General features: G+C 42.4%; 1 long non-coding RNA gene across 1 annotated transcript; it reads right to left on the bottom strand.

Annotated features, from left to right (window-relative positions):
* Positions 1-8,029: 8,029 nt before the first annotated feature.
* LOC121837619 lies at positions 8,030-9,358 on the bottom strand. Its single transcript, XR_006078261.1, has 3 exons — positions 9,267-9,358; positions 9,133-9,182; positions 8,030-8,089 (listed from the first exon to the last, which is right to left on the bottom strand). It is a non-coding gene; the product is annotated as an uncharacterized LOC121837619 (long non-coding RNA).
* Positions 9,359-16,019: the final 6,661 nt, after the last annotated feature.

The raw sequence follows: 16,019 nt of genomic DNA, 5'->3' as shown, positions 1-16,019 counted from the left end.
TCATCCCGTATGACACGCCACGCCCGACCACCAAGCCGATTTGCACAAAGACGTCGCCGAGCCGTCGCCCCCTTCTCGTGGCTGAAGACAGCGCTCGTGAAAACGTCAAGCACGAAGTGTGTACTTCGAGTTGAATATGTACGTGTACGATTTCTTTACTAGGTGCGAAGATATCCAATCCGTGGTGCTTCCCGACTTTGAACCGTCGGCGTTGCCGTCGCCGTCGGCGTATCCGCGCGGTGTATTATGAGACGCGTGACGTCACTGATGAAGTCATCAGTGACGTCACTGAAGAGGTCATCGGCATCCGCATCGTCATCGTCACTGATGACGTCATCAGTGACGGCACTGATGGCGTCATCAGTGACGTCATTGATGATCTAATCGGCATTCGCATCGTCATCGTCATCAGTGATGTCACTTATGACGTCATCTGTATTTGCAACGTCATCGATGACGTCACTAGTGATGATGACGTCATTGTAACGTGACCTCATGGGGGTCACTTGACCCCGGTGACGTCACGTGACCCCCTTAAGGTCACGTGACCCTTGTGAGGCAACTGCGACGCCGGTCGGAGGGAGGAGAAGCAGACAGGATGAGGAGGTGAGGAGGAGGGAGGAAGGATATACCAAATATTTTACTAGGGGGAATATAGGACACTCCGCTCATTTGCTTTGCACGGTAAATGCTTTGTATATATATATATATATATATAGTGATATATATATTTCTTTTCTTTTCCGATGGCAGATCCAAATGTAACTGAATATTATGAGAAAACATCTTTTAATCTTTTTGTACAGGATACTTTTTTGCGTGAATGTGATAGGATGTCAATTTTCCATGTAAATATAAGAAGCTTACAAAATAAATGGTTCGACGTAGAAACAGCCTTAGGTTCGTTAGATCACAGATTTGATCTACTGGCATTCACTGAAACATGGTTTTCAAATGAAGAGGTGATGTGGTTAATTTTTCAGGGTATAAGTCTGAAGGTGTTTACAGGAAAGACCATAGAGGAGGGGGTACTTCAATTTATTTTAAAGATAACCTTGACTCCTAATGGTCATTAACATGTGTTAACTCCTGTCGGAGTTAACACATGTTAATGACCATTATGAGTCCATTGTTGTAAAGTGCCTTGGGTCACTGATTGCTTCAGTTTATCGCCCCGTCGGGTGATATCAATGAATTTCTTAAATACGTAAATGAAATCCTAGAATACATGTCATGTCTCAATTTACCATTTGTTTTAATTGGTGACTTTAATATTGATTTGCTAATATCAAGTCGTTCCTGTCGGCGTTTCCTTGACGTTGTTGAATCATTTGGTTGCTCAAACGTTATTATTCACCCACGAGAGTGACGTCGGAAAGTGAAACCCTGATCCATATGTGTGTTACTAGCTATGATCCGAATGATGTTATTGCGAGTATTCTTACTTTTGATTTAGGTTATCATTTGCCAATATACTGTTTTTTTACCACTAATTAAGAAGCGAAACTGTTGTTATCGTGATCCTCCTGTATTACGACGAAATTTTGGTATAAATGCCGTCGCTGCTTTCTGTGACATGATAGAAGATACGAGCTGGGATGACGTCTATAATGAGAACGACCCAAATTTGAGTTATGAAATTTTTTTTCAGAAGGTAAAGCAAATTTACAATGAAGCATTTCCTCTATGACCGATAATAAAATGCAAAAAATCTAGGAAACCGTGGGTTACACGAGAATAGTATAAAAGGATTAACGAACGTAACAAACTATACGACAAGTTTATCCGTCTAAGGGACCGGGCAATACTACTGGAATATAAAAATTAAAGAAACAAATTAAGTAAGGACATTAAGAAACCAAGAGAAGGATACCATAAAAACAAGTTCGCAGCTGTATAGAATGAAGCTAGGAAACTTAGGAGTACACTCAGAAGCCTATTAGGAAATCCAAACAGTAAGATACCTTGTAAAATAACGTTTGATGGTATTCAGTACAGTGATGCCTTTTTGGCGGACAAATTTAATTCATATTTTATAAGTGCGGGTTGGTCACTGCAACCACGTGGGTCAAAAGATAGCCTAGACAAGTATATTTCATTTGCAGTCAAAGACTCTTTTTTCTTGACCCGAACTGATGAACAAGAAATACACCTAATTCTTAAATCTTTGAGTATAAATACAGCAGCCGGGGCAGATGATATTAAGGCCATACCAATCATAGCTGTCGCTCATCTTTTGTGTTCTCCTCTGCAGCATCTATGTAATATTGCATTAGCAACTGGTACTTTTCCGGATGGCATGAAAATTTCAAGAGTTGCTGTTTTGCACAAGGGAGGTTCTTTTGACAACATTAATAACTATAGGCCCATATTCGTAGTTTCTTTGTTTTCAAAAGTATTAGAAGATCTGATAAAAAAATGCTTCAGTAAGTTTTTGAATTATAGAGATGTTTTTGTGATGCAGCAATACGGTTTTCAAGAAAAAACGTCAACAGAAATGGCGCTACTTAATATCAAAGAAAAATTAATCAGTAATTTTGAAAATAAATTATTTACCACTGGAATATTTTTAGACTTTAGAAAAGCGTTCGATTCCATTAAACATGATATATTGTTTTATAAACTACCGTGTTATGAAATTCGAGGTGTCGCTTTAGATTTGGTAAGTAGTTACTTATCTTGTCGGTCACAATATACATGTTTTAATGGATACCGGTCCAAGTCAGAACAAATTTCGCATGGGGTTCCACAGGGGTCGGTCCCCTGTTTTTTATTATTTATATTAATGATATTGTGCGTATACCAAACACTCCCGAAATAGTTTTGTATGCCGAAGGTACAAGTTTATTTTTTTCTGGTCCATTTTTACGTGATCTAGAAGTTACTACTAACACGTGGCTCAACGAGTTATCAGATTGGCTTGACTCTAATCAACTTCAGTTAAATGCTACGAAAACGAAATATGTAATTTTAAGCCACGAAGTAAACCTGACGATTGTGAAATTATTTTGAAATTCCAAGACTGTCATCGAGCTTGTCAACGTTTATAAATTTTTGGGAGTTGTTTTTGAAGAAAATCTAAGCTGGACACCTCGTATAAATAAAATGCATGCAAGCATCTCAAGATCTATTTGTATTTTATACAAAATTAGATCGCTGGTTCCATACTGGTTAAAACGTGAGTTGTACTATTCTTTAGTGTACTCTCATCTCCATTACTGTTTATTAGTTTGGGGTTCAACAACTAAAACAAATATTGATAGGTTGTTTCTTTTGCAAAAGAAAGCGATACGTTGTATAGAAAACCTTCAGCGTACTGACCACACAGCACAGATACTTTTTAAATACGGTTTTCTTACCATTAGTCAGCTATTCCTTCTTAAACTTTCAATGTATATCTATAACGAAACGATCAGTGACCCCACCCGCTTTTTTGATGCACTTTTTCCTAGTAACACACGATACAATCTTCGTCATGGCTCCTATAGAGTACGTTGGTCTAGGACAAAATATGAACATCACCAATTAGCATACTTAATACCTGATTTCTGAAATAAACATCCAGCTCATAGGGAAATAATTTCAGATTGTGTATCAAAACACAGCTTTAAAATTAGTATAAAGCGGTACCTTCTGTCATGTCACGTTGAGTAAATACTTTTAGATCGTATTTTCATTGCGTATGAGTTGTATTACCTATTTCATTTACTTACAAAGTGTTAAGTGCACTAACGATTGTATGGGCTCTGTACAAAATCTGCTGTGCTGATTGATTTTGATGTGCTATCGTATCTTTTTGTACTTCTTTAGTGTTTTTTGTTCTTGTTTTCGCCTGCTGAGCATTGTAAACGGGTGATAGGACCACGTCAGGCAGAGATAATCTGCCTTTTATCCTGTTACCCTTGACCTAGTGTCTAAATAAAACCAATTCAATTCAATTCAAATTCAAAATTCAATTCAATTTGCATAAGACGAAGTGATGGCCGTGCCAATGCCTCCCCGGTGGCGCGGGATAATCTGGGTGTGTCCCTCTCTCTATTTTCCCTCCCCTCCTCTGCCATTTTCTCCTCTCGCCAGAACACGTGACCGATATGCGTCACCGACGATGATAAACGCGGGCGGGCGATCACGCGGGTGCCGGGCTAGGCCGGGCGCGAGGCGCGACGACTATCGGCGGCCACCACTGCGCGACCTGTCACCGCATGTTGATGCCGGCGTCCTTCTCTGCGGATGACACGCTACAGTGTCCTGTTGTAATGCACCAAGTATGACGCGTTGGCCGCTGAAAACAGTCAGTGAAGATGGCAGGAGCTACAGTGTCTTCAGTTCTCCCCTGCAACAACCGAATCTTGCAGGGCGAAAGCCTGTCATTCTTTCGGTTCCCTCCAGGTCAAATCACGTAAGTAAACAACTTTGGCGTCGCGTTTCGTATGCTGACCTACCTTATTCAAAATGTGTGTGTAAAACATATATATTATCCATGCTTGTTGAATGCTGAGCTGTATACATTTGTGCAAAGTGTAATTGTCTGTGTAAAGAGAGATCTGTGTTGAATGCAAAGCTGTACATATTTGTTCAATGTGCAATAAACATTGTTTCAACAAAAAAAAAAAGAAAAAACTGTCGAATGATATTTATGAGTAGAATCTGAATTCGCACCTTCATTATCATTGTAGAAATAACAAAAATAATCCAAACCAACTTTGTTCAAGGCCAACATGGTCTATTAGGAATAATGTTGACTAACCGCGAAGTAATAAAAAAACTATTCCCAACTTTCTGAATATATGTTCTGCTGCATTGGGATGCTGCAAAGCACCATCTATTCGCAATATGAAAATAGTGAGAAATGAATCCCTCGGTTCTATCGTCTCATATGTAATACACAGAACCCCACTCCTGATATCACAATTTCGCGCCAGCCAGACATTACCGAAACCAGCACTTTGAAAAATTCCCGACATACTAAGCTCGCAAAAATAGAGTCGTTTACTCAAGGTGCCTTCTCAGGCGCTTCAGCGATAATCATACTAGCAAATACTTTGCAATGCAGTATATGACAATACATTACTGTGCCTGCTAAACGTGTTTCTCGTGTGGACATAGTGCCTTAATATTAGTTTCTCCGAACTGCTTTAAAGTGCGATTACGACTAACCACACTTATTAGAGCAGCTTTCAAAACCGCCCATACAAATTTCGATACTCGTTGATTGAGCTACATGCTTGCGGTTTGTATAACAGAACGTAGACAAAGAGTTCATCCTACGTATACGTGCCCTTTAAATGAGTCGCCAATAAAGTGCCCGCAGTTTTTTAAGTTCAACAGACGTCCTAAGCCGCCGCGTCCGAACAACGTGCACACACTGAAAGAAGTTCGGCCGGTAGTAAATTATCCCGCACGGAGAGACGGCGCTAGTCACCACCCGGTCTTAATGGGGAAAACCGCAATGCCATGACACATCCACTCATTCAAAGTGCGCAAAACCTGTCGTCCCCGAGGCCATTGTATTCGCAAGGAGTGTCCTGTATTCCCCCTCGTAAATTATTTGGATATATATCTTCCCCCCCGTACCCTTCCCCTCCTCCTCCTCAAGAGCTGCGCTCTAATTCAGTGTTACAGGGAGTTGTAAACTGCTTTCATTTTTTTTAAATATTTATTAACATTTTGCCATGTTTACATTTCTTCTTTTTTTAGAATTGTCACTGAAAAAAAAAAAGAAAATGTTGTGGACGAAAGGTTGCTAAAATAAATGGTATGGGATTTCCTTTTTGACACCTACGAACTGAATGCAATCACTTTCCACAAAATGTAAGGAGCATATAAATCGGGTAGCGTCTGCTTTCCGAGGTGCCCGTAAATGCTCTACAGGAATTGCAGCCAGCCATTGGTCCCGATCTCGTGGATCTTTCGAAAACTTGTGCAGACGTCTGCCGCACAGTCCCACTTTCTACGGACGCAGGGATTCGAGCCAGGTCTTCCCGCGACATCTTGGGGGTATTCTTTTCGGAGCCGATCACGGAAATTCACCGCGGGCACTCGCACGGCAAACACTTCCAGCCACGCATGTCGTCTGCTGTGCAAAAAGAAAAAAAACAAGAAAAGAAACACGGAGGGGAAAACAAAAAAAGCTCACGGTCGGGTGTAGCCACGTGACTTCTGCTACTCCCTCTCTCCTCTCCACTTCTCCGACCTCCGTCAACACCTCCTAGACCCGTGCGCGGGTTTCAGTTTCTGTTTCGAGCAGTTGTGTGTTTTAGCTTTAATAAAAATATACGTGACTCTGTTGCAAAATATTAATTGGGTTCCCTTTAAGAAAAAACAAGCGCTCGCATAGATATATGAGCTCCCATTGGGACTTTTATTTTTTTTTAACTGAAGTAAACTTTGATATAGAGTAAAACAATTATAAAAATTATCTCACACAAAAGAAAAAAAGACGGCTTTTTCTTACGGACAGAAATCCATCTAAGCTTATATTTATGAAAACAATCAAATAGCATTGTGACATTTATTGTGACTGAAAATTGCATAGGCGGCAAAGCAAATGCAATTGGACAGGACGAGCTTGTTTGTAATTAGAATCAAACTTGAGGAGGAGAATTAAAAAATACTGATCATCACACACCCACAAAAAGTTATTTGTCCGCCCGTTTTGTTTTTCTTCCTAAGGTTGAAATTTAAATGGCTGACATTTTCTCTCGTTCGCCTACGTCAGGGGTCTCCAACCTTTTAGGGTTACGAACCGGATTAGCAATCTGTCGCAGTCTCGAGGGCCAGAGAAAGATACTAATTACACTCGAAGAAAATCTGGGTAAATAATCCTACCGTAAAATACCGAGCATGCGCCCGCCTTCCAGATGTGGAGATAATTCAGCAAATAATGGGGGCGGGGTGGGGGGGGGGGGGGGGTATGTCATATGTAATAGGACCACAAAAATCAACTTATCACGAAAAAAAAAAAAAAAGCAGCCTCCGGCAGGTTATTGGGGTAATGGGGCGCTTGTTTGTTCTTTTGCAAAAATGTGGAATTTTCGTAAAACGGAGGGGGCGCTTACGTGAGTGGGGGCGCATACTTGGTATTTTACGTAGATAAATATTTAAACACAGAATTTAATGTCAGAGTAAGTGTTAAAAATCGTGGGGTTGATGAGTATGTATACATCAAATTACCATTTATTATTTGCCTAACAGTTGTGACTATGAAAACACACCAGGCATAAATCAAAGCGCATGGGAACTTTGGCACATTCACGCAGTGCAAGAGACTAAAGAGAATAATAAAACTAGTGCTGAGAATATGCGATAGTTATGAAAGAGGACACTAAGCGCAATGCCCATGAGAATACAATGGAATTTTAATATAATAACACAGACATGAATCGGGGGCTAAGAACGGTGCGTAATGCTAGTGATGACATTGTTAAATTAATATATGGTGAAAGAACACTTGTTGCAATACAGTTTTTTTTTCATTCTTTCTGGTATCTTAGTTTGTTCATTTGGGGTGTTTTACGCCGTCATTTCTTTACACGCACTTCTTTCTGTACCGCTAGCAGCGGGTCTGCTTTAAGTGGGCCGCAAGCCGGGCTTGAGTTGAAAGACCGTGGCGAGCGGCGCGCCGGTCGGAAGACTTTCGCGGGCCGTATCGATTTGGAGACCACTGGTCTATGTCGTAAGGTGTTTGCATCCAAACTATGGGAAAAAGCGCACTAAAATTCATCGCAATCAATCTGTTGGGAAACTGATTTATCCAGTCCCTCCATCGAAAGGGCCATCATAGCATCAGATTAATGTGGTAAATGCTAATTAACCTATTCACGGATCTATTACTACATTAAAATTGGCCATGGTGTCTTGGTGCAAAAGGACAAACTGTCCTACGTCATATGACCCCGTGGAGACTCCATGTTCGTTAAAGTGGTCAAGAAGCTGGTCTTCAGCGATGAGAACCGGCATGGGCGGAGTGTGACTGGGGTGCCATGACGGCGCCTCAAGGGCGCCGTCAGCCGAGTGCAGCTGTAGCCTCCACCGTGGTAAGGAGAAACTAGCGCCACAAGTCGCAAGTGGCAGAAAGTAGGGCGTGAGACTGAAAAAAGTAAATCAGTCAGTCAGTCAGATGGGCCAAAACTTTTCTTAAAACAGGGCGGGCATTTGTGGGAGGAGTGCCTCTGGTATCGTGAATAAAATAAAATAAAATAAAATATCGGGAGACCGCCAGATGGCGCCACCAATGTCGTTGGCGTGCGCAGGCGCGGCAGGCGCCCTCCGACCCTCCTCCTCCCCCTCTCTCTGCTCTCTCTCTCTCTCTCCCTCCCGCTCCTTTTTGTATTATTATTATTATTTTTTCGGTTTGTTTTCCTCGTTTGCTCGATCGGTGTCGCGCTGGCCGCTGCGAGCGGCCAGCGCGGCACCGGTCGAGCAGACGAGCCGCGCGCGCTACACTTCGCAACAAATGCGCTTCGCGAGATATTAATTACCAGTGCAATAAAACAAAAACAGCACGTTCATTGAAATGTATATTTTATTGAACACCATTCAAATTAGTTGCAGTATTCCAAGCACGTATTTACAAACTCCGTCGGCAGTCCACCGCCCCTTGAGCGGAACCAAGAACTGTAGTAGGCAGTAAACGTTATCAAATATGTAAAAACCAAATTAACCACTTTAATGTACAAACTAACAGAACAGCACTTATAATCGAATTATCTAAATGCGTCTATAAACAACTCCTACAAACAAAAATGCTGAATACCCAAACAAACTAATCAACTCCGATATAAAGCAGACTTGCATTTTAATTTAATTAACGCAGGGTTGCAGGCGAGCTCCATAAGAATAAACGACAAATAAACCATAAACAAACTCCCAAATTGGCAACGCAAAGAAGAAAAAAAAAAATCTTCTGGAGTGACTGATTGTGGGCGCTTTTAGGTACTCTATCCTAGAAGCTGTCAAATTAACTAAAGACTCTGACAGCAACTCACTTGGAGGAACCAGTCCTTGCAGCAACGGATTCGTAACAAGAACGGTGAGGCACGTGTTTTTCCGCAAACGAATCTTCCTACATTTTGCAAACGCGGTTGCACCGGCGTGCTTGCAGCACAGACGACACGGACGCAGCTTGCTCACCGGCAGGTTTCCAAAGTCCTGGCGCTTTGCATACGCAATCCATTTCGATGCTGTCATGGAAAGATTGAGAGATCATATATTTCAATGCTTCCAGTTTCGAACGTTGACAAAAAAAGTTTGATATAAAGGCTCACCCGCCGTTTGTTGGAAACCGGAAGAATAAGCACTCCGAGTTCTTTTGAAGAACTGTTACTCCACTTGGCCGCGCAGTAGACTCCGTAATACGCCGTAATGAGGCACGCAACTCACTCGGCAGAATCTCTGTCAAACTAGAGACGGCTCTGGACGTCTCTAATCCCTCTAACCATTTTCTGAGCGCAGACGCGCGGCTCCGTACTCCGTGAAATCTACACTTTCGGTTTCAACACGCGCGGAACGGTTTGAAAGCTTGGAGTGACGAGCTCAAGCAAAAAGAGAAGACAAAAACGGTCGTTTGCCCCCACACTGAAGGTTGGTGATTGGTCGGAAGAGCCCAGAGTGCTTCGGTTTTGGTAGCGAAGATCCTATTCACGACGCCAGCGCTCAAAAGTACAGCGGCGAAACAGTCTGGCGTGAGACTGTTGGCTAGACCAACGAATCTGCTCTTTGGGTGGACGTACGAGAGAGAAGCCAGCGACGCGGCGCCCCAATCGGCCCAACCGGGAACTCCGTTAGCTGCATTCGGCTGGCGCCGTGGCCAAGAGGGCCCTGACTCCAGTCAAGTTGGCAGGAGTCAGCAGTAAGTGCCCACTTCTCACGGATGTCTCATACTCGGTTAGACATTCAAGCCTGATGGCTTCCGAAGTTGCAATCTGCTACGACGAAACTAATGCGATAAAATATTCTAAGGCTTTTAGAACTTTCACTGTTATAGGCTGTTGAAGGGTAATAATTCGACTAGTTCGAGCTTTAGGAACGTGAAGCCCCGAGCGCGAAACCGAAATGAAGAGACCCTATCCCTCTTTGGTTTTAATATATGAAGAAAAATAGACTGATCTTGTCACGGTAATCTAGGTCGCTTGGCGGTTTCTGATGTATTCACACTATGGAAGTTTTGCAGTAACATGATCCGCGTCGGAAATATCTGCTAATCCCTGCAAGTTTTGGGGGAGGTCCATGATATCAGTGGCCTGCTCGGAGGACCTTCTGCTGGCTCCCCAAAAGAACTGCGAGGCACTTATTTTTTCTTTTGAATGAAAAGCTGGCACTAGCAAAGTTGCGAAAGTGAGTCTGTTTCTTCACTAGAACTGCTGCAACCCAACTATGTTTGGTTCTGTCCTTAGAATACTGCCCATATTTTCTGAACAGCCTTCTCATCGTGGGTGTTCCTCCTTTCTAGTCTACGGCATGCTCAGTTTTCTTACCAGGGAACTATCTCGTATGAATGGACCATTGAAGGGTCATGACACGGATATTAAATTGGATAGATGATTCTTGATGTGAAATCTGTGTTGGCAATTTATATACATGCCCGGAAAGAGCAATTGCGGCTCAAAATCTTTCTTTCGCACAAAAACCGCCGGCCGAGAATTGTGTGTTCAGTGTTGCTTTGGCTAGTTTTCATGGTGACATTGCTGGGCATGAAATATGTTCAAGGTTCTTGGCAACCGGACGCACATGCTCATAATTGAAAATACGTATTTGGATTCATAGTACATACTTTTATTTTAGTTATCAGGCAGGCAAGCTGGTTAAGGATAAACGTGGCAACCCGGAAGCGTGGGCACAAAAAGGGACAGAGACACCAAACTCCGGAGTTTTGTGTCTTTCCGTCCCTTTTGGTACCCCCGCTCCAGGGTCTATAATTTTTATATAAACACTGAAAGGCAAGGAACACACTGTTGCAAGCAAACTTTAAGTGCACATTTGTGGAAAGTCACTCTAGGTCTTTTCGATTTGCCTGAACCGGCCGATCTAGTTCATATAGTGCAAGAACTGACGCATTAGATTCAACCGGAAGTTGCGTGGACGCTGAACAGGCCTGTTCGATTTATCCCAGTGCTTTACGAGCTTAAGCTCAGTTCCACAGAATCTTGCGCTGGCCGAAGTCAATTCAGCGTTCATGCAGTAACAGATGGCAACTCTCCGGCCTTTCGGAAGCCAATTACAGCGTCGTTTGCAACGCTGCAACTTAACTTCACTCAGCCACAGCCCGACTTGCAAACTGTTTCTGCACTCCTCCGAACTCGATCTGAACTGGTTCAAAGCCTTCTGGCCGAATCATTTTAAGCAGGCTTCGTAATCGTAGGAAGTCGGTCTTGAAGGCTACATGGTATCACAAGATATTGACAAAGCATACATTGTGGTGGAAATTGGTTGCTTATAATTGGCGGGAAGTAAAATATTAATTTTTTTGAGAAACTAGATATACATGACTTATTGTTGTAGTCATTTCCCCTGCAGATTCCTTCAACGAGTACAGACGGAGGCATCCTCGAGCGGCCTCTCCAGGGAAGAGGACAGCTCGGGTCAACTACCACGTGCGGCAGCTGCAGCAGGATTTTATCGAGAAGCTTGACTTCTAAGCTTGCTTAGAGGTTAAGCTTCTTGTTGATGTTCTGCAGTATGCCAATTTGCCTTCACTAAATACACATATAACCTGAAAGGACCTGGCTCATGCTCATTCTTTGCATGACAAATGCATGCAAACTGTTAAACCTGCAAAAATCCATACGTCCGTATGCCAACGTTTAACACCATGTTGATTCCTATTACTGCGTCAGAACGGGTAAACCCGTAAAGATATAGATAGGTTTTTCTATCTGAACAGGTGAACATGTATAAATATTGGTTCCTATATCTAAATGGGTTAACCTGTAAAGTGTGGGTTCCTATATTTAAACGGGTTAACCCAAACAGGTACGGGTTCTTGTATCTGAATGGGTCAACCCATACAGGTACGGGTTGCCATTAGCATACGGGAGACCCGTGTCCGATAACACCGTATGATTTATACGGGTCAACCAGTATAAATTTTTCTACAGGTTTTTTCAGTAGGGTGGATAATGTTCGCGATCTAATTTCTAATTTTATTTTAGCTGGCATATTTCATTTCGAGATTTGTAGCCCGTCGTTAGTAAGGCCAGATAATTTGTTTGAGTCGGTGGCGAATTTAGCGAATTTTCTCCGTGATAACCCTCGGATTCCATTTTTCTACAATCTTACAACTCATCTTATAGTAAGAAACTTAGCGAATTTCAGTTGTTTAAGCCACTAACTTTTTTGTATACCCATGCCTTGACCTCCGCTGCGGTCGAGAACGTTATTCCCAGGACAATTTCTTTATTTACAGTATCCCTATTTTTCTGAATATCTGCCGTATTAGAAAGAAAAAAGACACGCGACTCTTCAGACAAGACAATACAAAATGAAGCGAACCAGTGCTGGATGTAACAAATATGATCGGTATGATGACACTTACTTGATTTAAGAAGGTAAAATCACGTTCACATTGGATCAAAATGACTTCGCAGAGTCACTGGTTTTCCCGCTAAACTAGTTTCGTGGCGCGTTTGGGATTGAAGCTTTAAGCATGGAGACGAGCTGTTATATCATGGGTGCATTCGGTCATTCAGTACAGCGTAGAGAGGCGCTATGTGCGACAATAATTTATACTGGCGCCACGACGGCGCCGCACTGTGTTTTTTCCTGTTTCTGCATGCAAGGTGCAGGTTCAACAGGGGCAACATGAAGAACGCCGCGCGATCGAGGCATGGCATTCTTCCTGCAGCTGGCGTGCAGCGGTGCTAGGCGAGGCCGAATGGTTTTATCCACGTGTCCTCATCATGTCTGAGACAAGTACCGTGTGTGTTATAATTAGGGTTCTGTATTAGGGTTCCGAAAAACGATCGCCGGATAATTTTCCGACAATTCAATTTATCCGAAGAACTCCCAATTTCAATGTCACCATGGCATAGGACAAAGCTCGAAATCGGTATTTAATGAATAAAGTTTGTCAGAGGAGGGGGCTAGATTGTTATTTCCCACCCCCCCAAAGAAAAAATAAATAAATAAAAAAATTAAAAATAATTAAAACAATTCAGTTTTTTTGTTTTGTTTTTGAACTAATGACATAAAGGAGCTGTCAAGTTTTATTGAGTTCGATGTACACCTGGAACACGGCCCTCGACAACACGCCATTGTTTCGGATTGCAGTTTGGACCATACTAGTTATGCTTCTTAGTGGTAGGAGGAGTTATTTTTTTATAACAGTGTAAGATGTGAACCTGTAGATTCCAAAGGATAGGGAAGTCAGCTGAAGGTGTTATGCGCCCAGGAGTTTGGTTATTTCAAAGGAGAGACGTTTATTGAAGCAATAATCGTTTTCAAGATTTGTCCTGGCACAATTCGTAATGGCCCTCGCAAGGGCGCCGATGTCAAATGCAGTTACATAAATATATTTTATACCGGTGAAACTTTTTTATGAATTTAGCGTATGTTTCGCTCCGGACGCTATTCACCTTGATTAAACGAATAAGAACAGTGCAAAACTAAACTCCTAATTTCGGAGGAATGGGAATCTAACAAAAATGAACTCGAATAAACCTCAAAAAAGCGTTAGCTTTTTTTCAAATATAAATATTAAGTATGGCCGGTGTCGCTAAAAATTCTGTCTGAGAGTTACAGGACTAAGCGGGACTTTTTTGGACGTGTACAGAACGAAGAATGTGCGCGTAGGCCAGATGGGGACTACTTAACGTAACTGAACCTGGGACAGCAAAGAAGAGGAACACGGCAAAATAACAACACGCAGCGTTTCTGAGAGACGTTGTCTTGCCCCTCTTTGTTAGTGTCTTTCTCTCCCTCCTTGTCTAGGGTTCAGTTATTTCAGGTTTGTACGTGTCTCTGTATCGCTTACGTTTCCTTTCCTGGCGCCCTCGGTCATCGGCTAATGCAGCAAGCATGGTAGTTTTTATTTTTATTTTTAATCTTGGAATATATTTACTTTAAGCGACTTTAACTAAAAGATGGTTTGCTTTGGCGAGCTAGGTCAAATATCTTTTTCTCTCAAGTATGGTATACGTTGTTTCAGCTTTAGTCTAGATGTAGCCGACGCTGCGATCTAATGAAAACAATCAAGCAGCGTGAAAAGCGAAAGTCACCAGACCTTCTCGTTTTAACATTGGTTCAACGATGATAGTACACTTACAGAAGCACGAAGAGCAGCATGATGGAGCGCTTTTTACGCTCTCTGATTATTCCCTCAGCTCGTAGCGTCGGTTTCGCCTGGGCGTAAGGTAAAACGAAGTACATAAGACTATGTTATTAGAGTGACGCGTGCTTTTGTTTTGAGCGGTTCGCACTAACCGTAATGCTCTTAACGAAAACAAAACATGTTAGTAAAAAAGTAAGGCCATTTTATAATTTTATTATGTTTTATATGCTACTTCTACTGCCCTTACGCGTGTTTTTGATTCAGGATACGGCGAAGTCAATGGGCGCTTTTATTTCATTAATCAGGTAAAAATCGTCGTCAGTTGCTCTTTTATAGTTTTGCGTATCATACGCATATTAGTTAAAAATCGAGAAAGAGTAATTTGAATGAACGAAACGGCAAAAGCAAGCTTATCTTTTTGAATTGTAACGCAAATCATTATACTCTAAAGCGCCCACGTACGCAGTTTGAATTAAAATGAGCGAAACCTCCATTTGGCCTTCAGGTATCCATAATAAACCTGAGACGAAGGAAAAATTAAAAAAAACGGACAGTTTATTATGGATACCATTCACCAGCTCGCCTGTGTTTTTTACCTTTCTTCACTATTTGGCCTTCAGGTGTTGTTTGTTACTTCCACTAATAATTTCTCACTGGCTGCCCCGCACGGGGCACCTACTTTAGAAGGCGTTTAGTGAGTAGCGTCTCCACGGACCCTGAGCCATGCGGGTTCACCCCGCCCACATCTTGCTGAGCGCGGCTTTCCCGTGTCCGGGGAAAAGGGCATTCTGGGCCCGTTTGCTCGAAGCTGGTTAACTCTAACCGCGGTTAAAAGTTAACCGCGGTAAAAATTTAACCGCGTTTCCCTACCTAGGTACATCCGAGTACCTAGCCGCGTTTGACAAAAACTCAATGCACAATTTCTCCGTGTTTTATTATTATGCGGTAGCTGCCGCCACCTTCCGGTCGAAGCAAACAAATAGCCTTTTAAGAAACTTTTTCGCTAGTTTTGTCTTTATTAAGAAAAATAAAACAAAATCTTATCACAGTGTTTTTTTTTATGCATGAAAATATATATTTACTTAAAAAAAAAACAATAAATACCTTCATGCATCTATTGTGCCGCCAAACACAGCATAAGTTTGCAGCGTTGATTTCGGATCTGGCAACGGTCTTTATAGATTCGTTGTTTTCGTTGTTTTGTTCTCCGTGTTTTGCGACGCACGTCTCCCGCGCTTTAGTTATCACCTGATTTTCACTGTTTGTCTTCTTTGCCGTCTCAACCGACCCTCCGACTCGCCCGCCGACTGACTACCGGACTGACCGACAACTGATTTACGGACGGATTGGTGAAGATAAGGGACGCAATGTCGACTGTGACGCGACGCCGACAACGAAGAGAGCGCGTGTTCGCCCAGTGCGCTGTTGTGATGATGGGACGGCAGCGTGTGTTCCGTGACCGCTTGAACCCTTTGGAGGAGTTCGACGAGGACGAACTGCAGGAGCGCTTTCGATTCGGTCGCAAGACTTATACAGCAAGACTTAAGGCCCGTTCACACTCTTGCGACCTCTTAAACCTGGGTTCCTTAAAGGGGCACTGACACATCAAAATCATATTTTTTTTTATTATCCGAAACGATTGAAAACGATGCCGGGACATTACCCTCAAAATTTAAAATTTGGGAGTTCAGTATTTGTGAAAGAAAAGAAACAATTTCCAAATGCCGAATTCGAAGTTCCCGCGCGATCGGCG

The sequence above is a fragment of the Ixodes scapularis genome, unplaced genomic scaffold (genome assembly GCF_016920785.2).
Source record: "Ixodes scapularis isolate PalLabHiFi unplaced genomic scaffold, ASM1692078v2 PGA_scaffold4__175_contigs__length_147842914, whole genome shotgun sequence".
NCBI classification, from domain to species: Eukaryota; Metazoa; Arthropoda; class Arachnida; order Ixodida; family Ixodidae; genus Ixodes; species Ixodes scapularis.
Note: the sequence above shows the minus strand (reverse complement) of the source record. Positions and strands in the feature narration are given on the sequence as shown.